Here is a 13,325-nt window from a genome sequence, read left to right on the forward strand (position 1 = left end):
AGTTTAAAAATACAGGGTTGGTATCGTGTTAATTATTAGGTTTGGTGATCTTATAGCTTTCCACTCTTCCAGTGAACATGGTTCTGACCTGTATCCCTCAAGCCCTTTCTCTTTCCTTCCTTTTCATAAACATACCTCAATCCAAGTGTCCTCTACTTCACTCTGTGAGAACATTGGTAAGTTCTTTCTCTTCCCTGAGTCTCCATTTCCTCATCTGTGAAATGTAGATTTCATACACACACACACACACACACACACACACACACACACACACACGTATATAACTTCTGTCTAGGGTTTTTGTGAATTCCATCTTGTAAACTTTAACATGTCAAGTAAATGTGCTTTATTTTTATTCTTTTCCTTAATCATACTGCATCACCTTTTCTGACCCTGCCTTCTCTTCCCTCAATCCTCATCTATTCCCCTCCTGAAGTACAGCCTCCCTCCACCCACACACCATATATTTACCTGGTTCAACACAATTCCCAACCACACCCAACTACAGTAGTTTGGCCTAAAAGGGTCAGCCGGCGGAAGTGGTGATATAGCTCAAATAGCAATCTACTTGCTACATTTGATCACTTTTACAGCCTCCTTTTCTTAGCTCCTTTCCTTATGCTCTTCAGGCAGGCAGGCACAAGTTGGTGAGCACCACAGCTCCAGTTGTTTTATGAATTTGTAGGATAAGAAAATTCACATTTTGTGTTGAATTAACACCACGGCTAGAAGCAATGCTTATTGTTCCCAAGAGCACATTAAAAAAAAATAACGACTGGTGTAGTCTCTTTAAGGTCAGGTGAAAGGCAGTGAATAATTTGGAATGTTGTTGTTACTTTAAGTTTGGATAAACTATTTAAGTTTCTAAAAACTGAAAATGAAAGTCCACAGCTTTTGCAAACTATATTAGCTCCTCCTGTAGCTGCTGGTAGGTATGTGGAAAAGTCAATGTTTGGTGTAAATCTGAAATAGGCTGGTAACTCCTCCCCCAAATCCAGAATGTTGGCCTCTTTCTGATCTGCCGTGCCCCATGGTTTCATTCAGTATCCCATAGCACAAAGCCCACAGAGACATGGCACCTGCCTTCATGATCCTATGCCAGGGAGCTAACCCTTTAAAATGAATCAAGAGATTAGACAGTAATGGCTGTCATGAAAGTGTTTAGGCAAAGTATGGATAGAGGCACAATTCCCGGGATCAAATAGCCTTTAGGGGATAATGACATATCTCATGATGACAAAGAAAACTTCTATTGGTCCATGAGATCTTTCCAGTCCCTGCCATTGTAGACAGCTCTTGAAGAAAAACTGATCACAATTCTAAGTTACTAATGGTTGAAGAGCTGATGCATTATAATTAGGCAACAATATTCATAGACATCTTGTTGGTTCTTCAGCAAAGGGTTTCTATAGACAGATATATCAAAGTGAATACTGTGGTGAACTGAAGCCATTTATTTTAGAATTGGTATATAAACTTGCAATCTATTCACATTACTGCAATTACTGAATTGCCAAATTTATCATATTAGAATAAGAAGGCTTTTAGATATCAAACCAGAGCTATTAAAGTGGTCACATAGCATCCTTATTTCTCAGATGGAATCCATAGTAGTGGCCAAAAAAAGAGCTTTTTTCATCTTGGTTGGAGAGCTTAATCAATGATGTAACAAAATAAAATTTTCTAATTACTCTTGGGAGTTTTGCAGACTTATTTTCTTAGGTCTTTTTGAGAAATTGGTTAAAAAAAAGTTTGTGTAAATGCTGTCTTTGTAACGTAAGAAAATCTGCAAAACCTTTTCAATTCAGGTTGCATCTATAGTCATTAAAATGTCTAAAACTTTAACCTTTGTTTCTGAAATGTTCAGCCAAAGCTAAGTTGGTCTATTTTTTTCATATTAAGGTTAACCAAAGGATATTTTTGGTGTCTTGGTGAAAAGAACATATTCTACTGCTATCCCTAAAATGAACATATTATGAAATATCAACTTTATCATTCAAGTTGTGATCAATTAGGGTACTTTAAAGCAAAATAAATGTTTTGTAATTAGCAACTGATGTCTAAATAAAGAAGAAAAGTTGAACAAATGCATGAAAGACTTTAATGAATGGCAGAATAAGGAATGAACAGATGAGGACCACTTGTGTGCAAGTCTCTGAAACTGTCACAACTTTAAGGAGGAAAAAAGGCTGAAAAGAATTGTCAGCTCCTTCCAAGTGATCCTTTTTACTGTATCCTTTCCTTATTCTCAGTAAGATTTGTGTGTGAGAGTTATCATTAACAGACACATTTTCTCAAAGTTGCCTGGCTTAAAGATTCTTTATCACTGAACATGGTGAAACTACAAGATACCAGGAATTCAGTGCCTAGTAGTAAGCTCTGATGTCTTTTTTCAACTGCCAAGTCTATCTAGTTCCATCCTTTGAGAGGATCTTTGAGAGGCTGCCTTCAAGGTGCCCGTGATCTTCAGCATTTGCTGCTGTCTTAAATAATCTGAGTTCTTATAGTAGGTACCTTTAGCTCTACTCCCCAATCCTTCACTAAAAACACAAACAAAACAAATAGGTTATGCCTTCATCTGAATAAGCAACACTGGGTTGCAAATTAAATGACTTTTGCTCATTTTACAAATAAGAAAAGCAAGCCTAGAAAAATGAAATGGCTTGCCTTCTTCAGTCACATGGTGAGAAAATAGAAGAGCCAAGACTAGAATCTAAGTGTCCTGGCTTTTATTTTGGTGCTTGTTCCTCTATATGGTGATGCCCTTAATCACACCAGTTAATTTTCACAATTCTATTTTAAAAGTGGCTTCCAAGGCAATCCATGGCATTTCAGATGGCTGGAATTGCCTTACATTAAGTCTAAATCTGCATCTGAAACTCATGCCCATTTTTCCTAGTTCTGTTCCCTGAAGACAGAGAAGACTAAATCTAATCCCCCTCCCAAATGATAACCCTTCAACTAATTGACAATAACTATCATGCCCATTGCTCCAAACCTACCTGTCTCTATGGTAATCCTAGTAACTTGATATATTACATGATCTCCAGACTCACCATTGTGGTTACCCTCTCTTCTGGACTCTCTTTTGCTTACAAATGTGCTTCTTAAAATGTGGAACCCAAACTGAATAAAATATTCAGATGTGGTCTGACTGGTAAAGAGTGGGACTCTCACCTCCCTAATTCTGGAAATTATGCCTCTTAGTTATATTTTTTTAACTGCCTTATTATATCGGTTACTGATCTTGACCTTATAAATTCACTAAAAACCCCAGATCACCAGTTTTTTTCATCTGAATCAATCAATACATATTTATTAAGCCCCTACTATGTGACAGCTAGTAGCACTGGACAGCTAGGTGGCACAACAGATAGAGCCCCCAGCCTGGAGTCAGAAAGACCCATCTTCCTGAGTTCAAATCTGGCCTCAGATATTTACTAGCTGGGTGACCCTGTTTGCCTCTTCATCTGTAAAATGAGCTGAAAAAGGAAATGACAAATCACTCTAGTAATTTTGCCAAAAAAAAAAAACAAACCCAAATGAGGTCAGAAAGAGTCAGACATAACAGAACAATAATACTAAGTACCAGACACTATGCTAAGCCAAGGGGATACAAAAAGATGCAAAAAACAGTCCCTGTCCTCAAGTAACTTTCTAGCTCCATTTCCTATTTTGTATCTAGGTTGATTTTTGAACCCAAGCATAAGACTTTACATTTATTCCAATTAAATTTCGTCTTATCAGATTCAGTCAAGCATCCCGTCCAAGAAGGTCTCAGCTGCTGTTGTTATTCTGTGATTCTATAATCTTTAAGTACAGGAATGAGGCTTGGAGAGCTTTAATTACTTGAATAGAATCATGAACAGCCTGTCAAGATCTTTTTGGATTCTGACTCTGTTATCCACATAGCACCATCCTTCCCAGCTTTGTGTCATGTGCAAATCTGATCAATATGCTATCGCTGCCTTTATCCAAATCACTGATAAAATGTTAAACAGCATGATGCCCTAAATTGTGCCATTTAAAATATGCAAAATGTAAAACAGAAGAAAGAGGCATAATGGATAGAGTTGCCTCCTTGGGGTCAGGGAGACCTGGGTTTAAGTCCTGCTTTTGACACATACTAGCTATGTCACCATAGTCAAGTCAGGTAACATTAAGTGTACTGGGCAACTCTCTAAATGACAGATGAATTACAAGTCTGCATTGGGGAAGAAGTTTCCACACTGTGAGTTCCCCATAATGACCCAGTAAAAACAAAAGACAGGAAAAAAAGCAATTAGAGTCAAGAAAAGGAAAGTGAAGAAAGATGGTGGATTCAATGAAGAGGAAATTTAGAATTGGAGCATCTGCAGTCACTTAACTGTGTGACCTTGGACAAGTTATTATAATCTCTCTGGGCTCAGATTCTTCATCTCTTAATGAGGGGGTTGGACTATATAGTCTCTAAGGTACTTTCCAACTCTCAATCTATGGTCCTGAATGAGATAGAAAATCAACACTTTCAATGAAAATGCCCTATCTGTAATAAGTACTGTATTATCTTCAGGATGCCAAAATAAACTCCTGAAAATAGGGTTTTAATGGGAAAAGTCTAGGTTTTTTTTAAACCTTTACAAAAGCAACTCTTAAGGTTTATTATATATTTTTTAGAAACCAACAACCCAAATAGGAGGAAACCAAACCTCTTTGCAGAATGCAGTTGCACCAACAAACACAGGGGCAGGGCAAATTAGATCCCTCAACATGATGATGCAAGTGTTTCATTAGCTGTACTTTTAAAGTTAGCTTGATGTTTATCACTTTTCTACTCTTTATAGATTCTACCTTGAGTAATATTAGACCAAACTCCTCTTTTTCATTCTGCAAAACGTTATTCACCATCAGAAAGATTTGATCTTCTGTCTCATTTTGCTTCAATTCCCACAGAATCAGAACTTCGATGTGATTTGCCAAATAATTTTAGATCCTGTTCTTAGATGAAAAGTAGAAAAAAAAAAGATGTGAATGATCTATTTTTTCCTTCCTTTTAAAATTTTTGAGGCCATGCTTGCAATATTTTAACCCATTTCACTGCCTGCTAATTGAGAAGGGGATTACGGTTTGAATGGGATAAGCAGGTATTAAAAGAGGGAGTTTGTGGGAGGTCTCTTATGTGGTAATGAATAAAGGGCCCCTACTCTTTACGCCAGGGGCAACTTGAGTAGTCAGAGATGAGCTATAAGAAGATAAAATGGAAGATTTATGTGTGTGTGTGTGTATATATATATATGTATATATATGTGTATATATATACATGCATGCAGAAATACAAGAGCAAACATAAACGCATTATTGATTCCACTGTTCTTAACTGTTCTCACCTTTTTCCCTTCCCACACACCCGTACTCCACCACCACCATACAGTATGTTTTATTTTGTTTTTTTTTCCCTTTCAAATCCCAAGTTTGGGTTTAGTTGGGTCTTAATGAGAACCCCAAAAGGCCCTTCAGGAATAAATGGGACATTAAACACTGTTTACAGCAATTCAGTTACTCTTATCAAACCTTGGAAGGCCCTGCTTATGAGAATCTGAATAGGATAGCTACAGTAGCCCACCAGGGGGGAAATTAGGCTTTAGGCAACTGTGCCGCTGCCAAAGCAACATCCCCTTATGCTCCTGGCAGAAAGTAGGGTGAAGTTAAGTATCAGTGACTGGGAGCAGCTGTTCAGTTCTGCTAAGGATAAGACAAAGGAAAATGTTATAAATTACAGCATGAGAGATTCGGGCTAGATTTAAGAACTTCCCAGATGTAAGACTGGTCACATTCTGGAATATAAGCTTTTCCAGAGATATTTAGTTGTTTTGAAAGCAGCCTTGCCTTAGACAGAAAAAAATGACATCTCAAAACACTTTCCATCCTTGGATTGGACTGCTATCGGAAATACTTTAAAAAGTTCACTTAATTCCTGAACTTTTAAGTCAACTTCAAAGCAATGTTGGATCTTTAGTTTACTTTTCTACCTTTTATTAGTAAATTTCAATTAAGGTAATTAATTTTTCAGTAATCTAAGTCTTCTTGTGGAGGGAAAGCAGGCATCTCCCTACCTCAGGCCTGCACAGCCTGTGGTCCAAAACCCTTTGGCAGTTGTGCAGACCTGCCTTAGCTCCTGAAGCCTTTTAATTCAGGATTTTCATGTTCAAAATCCTCTCCTCATCCCAATTTTCTGATTACTTTGGAGGGTACCATCATCCTTCCACTCATGCAGGCTCTCAACCTCAATGTTATACTCAACTTCTGGCTTAAATTCACCTCACACGTGCAATCTGCTGTCAGTCTCTTTGTTTCCCATTTAAAATATCTCTTCATAAATGCTCCTTTTCTCTCTGCCCTCACACCTCACACTTAGAGCTGAAAAAGGTTTCTGATTGGTCTGTCTCCCTGCCTCAAGCTTCTCTCTACTATAATCTATCATCCACTCAGCTGCCAGAGTGTTTATTTTTTTCTCCCCTCAGGTATTACCTTGTCACTGCTAAACTTCCAGTGCCACCCCATTACTCCCATTACCCAACTGTATAAACTCCAGAGACTTCCTATTTCCTCCAGGATCATTGGCATTTAAAGCTTTGCATAACCTAGCCCTTTCCTAGTTTTCCAGTCTTCAACTACACTGACTCATTTGTATTTTTTTTTTGTCCTCCTTAAATAGCCCTTTGTAAAGGCTAATCTGTTATTAGTTAAATGATACTGCATATTAATCATTGGTGACTGAATAGGGGTTGGAATAGGGGCTTGAACTGGTAGCATTAGAAAAATAACCTACCCCCAATTGTTAACTCTGTTAACCCAACTTGTCAGCAAGAGTGGGAATTAAGATAAAGACTCCTTTTATGGACTTCATCTATAATTTTCTACAAACCTCTTTCTTTCCACCCCCTTCCCCTTTATATTCCCAGTGACTTCCTCCTGCCTATGATTTAAATCAGGAGTAAGGAGCATGCTGCTTCAAGGTCACATGTAGCTCTCTGGGTCCTTAAGTGTGGCCCTTTCAATCCAAACTGAAACTTCAATGAAGTTTGGATTCAAAGGGCTGCACTTGAGGACCGAGAGGGCTACATGTAGCTTTGAGGTCACAGGTTTCCCACTCTGATCTAGATTTTTCTCTTATCTTCAGTCCACCCCCAACAAAATTTACCTCTTATGAATTCCATTTTTTGTATTCCCTGACCACTACTCCTTTTAACTGAACTGAACTGAATCTCCTTTTAAACAGTGCTTAATAAATATAATACTCTCTCTGGGGATAAAAGAAATTATTCAAATGGCAATAATTGAAGGCACTATGACAAGACATTGAGGAAGATATTTTTTACGCAAGGCAGGCTTTTTTTTTTTAACCCCCTCAAGTCACACCAAATAGGTGGTTATATACAACAACTCTGTATAAGACTGTTTTGGATTTACTCTGTGGCCCTCTTCACTACTAAAGAGGCCACAATTTCTAAGCACAACTGGTTCTTCTCCATCTTGTTAGAAATAGTTAAATTAAAACAAATATACAAGGAAAAAACTAATCTCAGTTTGATGGGTTTAGCAGATAAAGAAACACTATATGTGTGGTTGGTTTTTCAGAAGTTATAGAAAGAAATATGGAATCAATATTCTAAGACTACCCTAGAAACTTAGGAACAACAGAAAATATATGAACCTAAGTTGACAGGTCTTTTCATGAATGGAAAGATTAGGTTAAAAATAAGTTTACAAGGAAAAAGAAACTGTAATAATCTCATTTTGATAGAATTAGAAGATAAGGAAGTAGTATAAGATGACATTTTTCAACTTGACTTTGAGACTAAACCATTCAATTTGGATTAAATGGGATCACATTATCTTCATTGAAGATATAATACATTTTGAATTGGGGGTAGAAACAGAAAATGAAGGTGATAATAATGTTTCTGGCTTCAAAGAATGATTTCAAGTGGACACAAAGAGGATAGTGACAAGACATGTCCTATTTATCCTTCCCAATGTTCTAGAAGAAGACAGGAATGAAGTATGGTACTAAACAGCATAGTATTTGGTATTCTGTAAACCAGTGAATTTGGGAGCTTTTTAGTTAGTTTGTTTTTTAAACTAATAAATGTGCCTCCCTGAATTTGGTAGTGATACTGACAGAGTGGAAGGGAAAGATCTATGAACTAGATCTTTCTTAATAAATTAAAAAATAATTTTAACTACAAACTTTTAACTACACAATTTTTTTAAAAATATGCAAATTATAACTTGAATGTAGATAAACACATTTTATCCTAAATAAAGTAACTTAAATGTCCTAGGCCTGAATTAAGTGAAGGGAAAGAGGAAAAATTGCTGAGATATCCCTCTGACAAAGGCACCCAACCAGGACAGATTATTGTAAATTAAAAAAAAATAAATAAATGCCACTATTAGGGTGACCTAGAGTCAAGTTTAGAAAAGAAGATATAAAGATTGACATCATGTCCTGACAGCCAAATTGCACCATGATTACAACTCATTTTTTTAATCTTGCTTCCAACTATGTGAAATTTTGTTATGCTAAGCAGATTTCCTTCAATGCTTTTCCGTGTACTTCCTGGCAAACATAAAAACACCAGTTTGGAACCATATCGAGAAGCCCAAATTATATAGGTGTTTCTAAATTGCTTAACTGCAGTATGAAAGTGCAAATGCATCAAATTATACATCTGATATGATATGGAGTCTAAATTCCACTAGGAAAAAATGCTAAAGAACCTTTGGCTTGTGGATTGGGAATGATTCAGAATGCTTGCACAATGACATACCATAACATAGATTATACGACTGATAAGAAATACTCTGAGAGAATCTGTGTTCCCTCACCAAAAAACAACTGGTTAATCAAATTCCCCTCTATTTTAGGTCTCTTTTATTAGTGCAGAACATTGTTCAGAGCTAAAGCAAATACCGGGAAGCATAATGTATAGTTTTAATAATCTATTAAAGTTTACCCAAAAAATAGTATTTTTCTGCACTGCAAAGTCTTTAATGATGAATTAAACCTCCTTGTAATAATATTAGAGTTGCAAATCTCTACTGTATAGGAAGGAGTTTTGCTTGATTAGGTCAGAAAATGTATGTTATTTATGAGTGATATGTTGATAATTCAGAAAGTGAATGGTTATTTTGCCATCCTATTAAGTATAGTGGATCCATTCCTTGAACACAAAGTCAAAGAAAGCCTTCTGTCCTGGCTTAGTGACCTTAAAAATCCTGTAACAGGTCATGTTTTTCCTGTGCTCTTTGGTTTTTCTAATATGGAATCAGAAATTTATCCAACTGTTGTATTTTTTTTTTTGCTTTTTGGAAAGGGGAACACAGGGCAATTGGGGGTAAGTGACTTGCCCAAGGTCACACGGCTAGTAAGAGTTAAATGTCTGAGACCAGATTTGAATTCAGATCCTCCTGACTCCAGAGCCGGGTGCTCTATTCACTGTACCACCTAGCCACCCCTGTATTTTTTTTTTTGATACCTGTATCCCTTCTTCTCAAATTGCTCAAAGTACAAATACATAATCATTAAAGATCAATTAATGAACAAGCCAAAGTGGGCTATACTTTGCTACTCCTTTTTTTATTCTTATCCATCTCTTTTGCTTTTATGTCACCCTCATTTCTGAATATATTGTTCTATATTCCCTTAGGCAAAGAGGTGTTGAAAGTGACAGAGTACTTGTCTTGGAGTCATGAAGACCTGGGTTCAGTTCAAGTCCATCTTCAGATTTTCTCAAATTTACTTTCATACATTTCTGAGCTGTATGATCCTGGACCAAATAAACTTCTTGCCTCAGTTTACCCATCTGTAAAATGTAGATAATAATAGCACCTACCTCCAGGGCTATTGTGAAGATATAACAAGACATTTATAAAGTGCTTTGGAAACTATAAAGTGCCATATAAATGCTGGCTATTATCATTATAATTGCCCAGCAGGACCTCCATCGTAACAAAGATTAGAAAATAAAGGCAGCAGCAGTTTGCTAGTCTGTGATGTCATCAGCATCTGATTTCTTCCAAGTAGTAATAATATTTATGTAGCACTTCAAGGTCTGCAAAGTGGTTCACTTATATTACCTCATTTGATCCTCATAGCAACCCTGTGAGGTAGGTGCTATTATTATTCCCATTCTACAGATGTGGAAACTGAGTGGAAAAGGTTATGTGACTTGCCCAGGATCACACTGCCAATAAACGTCTGAGGCAGAATCTGAACTCACGTCTTTCTGACTTCAAGTTCTGAACTCTATCCACTACACTACAAATGTCACTCATAGCCCTAGGACCAATTCATCACGAGCCAAATTAAAATGTAATTGGGAAATGTCTAACCAATAAATGAAAATATAGCACAACACAGATAATGTTAATTTGTGGTTTTCTAAGTCAATATGTACTTGCAGGGATTTGTATCTATTTGAGTTTGATGCAATTAGTCTGAGACCTAGCTAGGGTACTTTTCATTTTGTAAACTGTGCTCCATGTCCTTGGTGAGAAGGTTCATAGGTACTTAGATCTAGAGCTGAAAGGGCCCTGGAGGCCATTTTTTTCCAATCTATATGCCCTTCATTTATTACTCATACACCACATTTTCCTGCCCATTTTTTGTTATCTTCTCCTGAGTTCACCTTTCCACTGAAATCAATAAATATTAAACTAGATGTTGGCTTGGTTTGGAATCTCTTATCAAGAATATCCATGCTTTATCTTCTTCAACAGATACTGTAGGGGTAGGGCAAGATGCAATCATCTTCATTGTGGGGTATTTGCCTACACTAGTGATAATAGCTGACTTTTACATGGTGCTACAGAAGGCTTTGGACTGTAGTTATCTCACTGGGGGCTCATTACATTTGTGATAGGCTGAGCAGGTAGTATTACCCCCATTTTAGACACGAGGAACCCCAAACAGAGATTTTATGTGTCTTGTCCAGCGTCACACAGTTAATACGTACTGGAGTCAGGGCTCGAAACCAAATCTTCTGATCCAAAGTCTAGTGTTCTTTTTATTACATGTCCAAAGACAAGCCTCTTCACTTCTCAAGCTTCAGTTTCCTAATCTATAATCATGAGAGGCTGCATGATAGAGACAGAGAGCTAACCTCAGACTCAGGACACCTGGGTGCCAGTCCCTGCAATGACACATACTAGTTGTGGGACTTTGTTCAAGACCTTAATCTTCCTTGCCCCCAGGCAAGTCTAAGACTGAGCTGTAGGACATTTGTAGATCTTTGATAGAAGGAATTACCTTAGGAAAGGTGTTCTACAAGGATGAAATCACAGGTCCAGATAGGGAGGAAAAAGTATCTATTTCACAGGGTGATTATGAAGAGAAAAGTGAGATAATACAAGGCTTCTCCAAAAGTCTTAGAGAAGTTTCAAGCTATTAAAGTTGAAAATAAATTTAAGCGATTTTTAATTTTTTTTTTTAATTTAAGCTATTAAAGCTTAAAACAGCACTAAAACTTTAGGGACACTGCATATTTAAAGCACTTTGCAAATTTTAAGACATTATTGAAATATTTCTATTATTAACAATAACGGCAAGAGACTTGATCTTTGCCCTTAAAAGATACAGTTTAAGTTGGATAAAGTGACATGGATGAACATGCAAAAGACATAGAAAGACTAAAAACAATGTCTGGGGGTGGGGCAGAAAGGTGAGAGGGCTGGAAAATACTTCCTGAAGGAAGTGGCATTTGAACTGAGTCTTAGAAGTCAAGGATTCTAAAAAACAAAGGCAAAGAGGGTGATCCACATTCTGGGCATGGGGGGCCAGGCAGTGCAAATATGTGGAATCAATAATGGAAGTGTGGTATATGAGGAACAGCAAACAGACCAAGGCAGCCAGATTAGAGAATGCATGGAGTAGAAACCAGGGCTAGGAGAGCAAAAGGGCAAGAAGGGGTCAGGCTGTGAAAGGGTTAAAGGGCCGGAGGACTCCATGTTTGATCCTGGAAGCAAATGGGAACTACTAGAGTTGACTGAGTGAATGTATGTGTATTTGATAACACAATCATACTTGTGCTTTTGGAAAAATCATTCTGGCAGCTGAGTGGAGCAGAGACAGGAATAGGAAGAGACCAATTAGATAGTTACTGCAATAGCCCAGGTAAGAGGTGATGAGGGCGTGTGAGTGGAAAGAATGGAACATATTCAAGAGAGGGAAAGGTAGAAAAAAAGATTTGATGACAGATTGGATATGTGTCATCCTTACACGTGTGACATTGAGAAGAACACTGAGGTTTTGAGCCTGGATGAGTGGGAGGATGACAGTGCTCTCCGCCTTGACAGGAGAGTTGTGTGTTTTACCGTTTTCCATGGAGTCTTTTCCTTCTCCCAGCTTTTTTGGATAGATCCCAAAAGCTGTTGGGAATGCTCCAACTCTTGATGATCAGTTCCAATGACAAGTGGAGAAATGGATAACTGAAATTCAGAAAGAATTTTAAAAATACCCAAGTCAGTTGTTTCACCTGTCATGTCACTTGTCTCAAAAACATCTGAGACTTTCTACTAAAAGATTGTTTTAAATTTCACTTCCATGTATTTCCTTTTGAATTGCTAATGAACAATAAATCATTGTAGATAGAAGTAAAGAGCATCTGCAAAATAAACTGTCAAAAAATGACAGTAAAGTATTCAGAATTCATAGGATTCTGAGAAAGGAATAGTTCACATTTACATAGTGACTTATAGTTTATAAAGTGGTTTCCTCACAATAACTGTGAGGTAAGCAGGGAAAGTAATATTATTCCTATTTTAGAGATAAAGAAAATGAGGCTTACAGTTAATATACCTTGAACAACGGTTACTAAGCTAATGTGTGGAAATGCCAGAACTTGAACCCAAGGCCTGCTTCCAAATCTAGGAATTGTTGCTCTACTACATGGGACAACAGGTATTTTCCCCAAACTTGGAAATAAAACTTTGGGAACTATTGGCTTAAAAATTTTACCCATCACCATAACTAGCTCATTTCGCACTTGTGGCAGGAATGTAGAATTGTGCTTTCACCCAGCCTAGAAGCACAGCTTGGTTGGCATGGTAGATATTTTCAATGTTTTTCTATACTCCTTACCTTTTTAACATGACTGAGGCCAAATGTCTCCATTTTCCTAGCCTTTCTTAAGGCTCTAGATGTATTTACCTGTAACTTTTGGGTTACTCTGATATTTTTTTTAAATACTTAGCTTCAAAAAATGTAATTGAAGTTAATAACCAAAAGTTTCCTCCACAAAGGTTTTGTGCTGAGTTTCAATTATGTCTTTAATCTTTATTTT

General features: G+C 37.2%; 1 long non-coding RNA gene across 8 annotated transcripts in view; it reads right to left on the reverse strand.

The window, feature by feature from the left end:
- LOC138147043 (uncharacterized) overlaps positions 1 to 13,325 on the reverse strand; it is a 435,949-nt gene that overhangs the window by 420,516 nt on the left and 2,108 nt on the right. For all 8 annotated transcript variants that reach the window (XR_011164697.1, XR_011164690.1, XR_011164689.1 and 5 more), the window contains exon 2: positions 12,358 to 12,471. This is a non-coding gene — a long non-coding RNA (uncharacterized lncRNA). The remainder of the gene's footprint in view (positions 1 to 12,357; positions 12,472 to 13,325) is intronic.

This window comes from Petaurus breviceps, unplaced genomic scaffold, assembly GCF_028583685.1.
Source record: "Petaurus breviceps papuanus isolate PSGF00001 unplaced genomic scaffold, PetGlider_PUasm1.0 140, whole genome shotgun sequence".
In the NCBI taxonomy this organism is placed as follows: domain Eukaryota; kingdom Metazoa; phylum Chordata; class Mammalia; order Diprotodontia; family Petauridae; genus Petaurus; species Petaurus breviceps.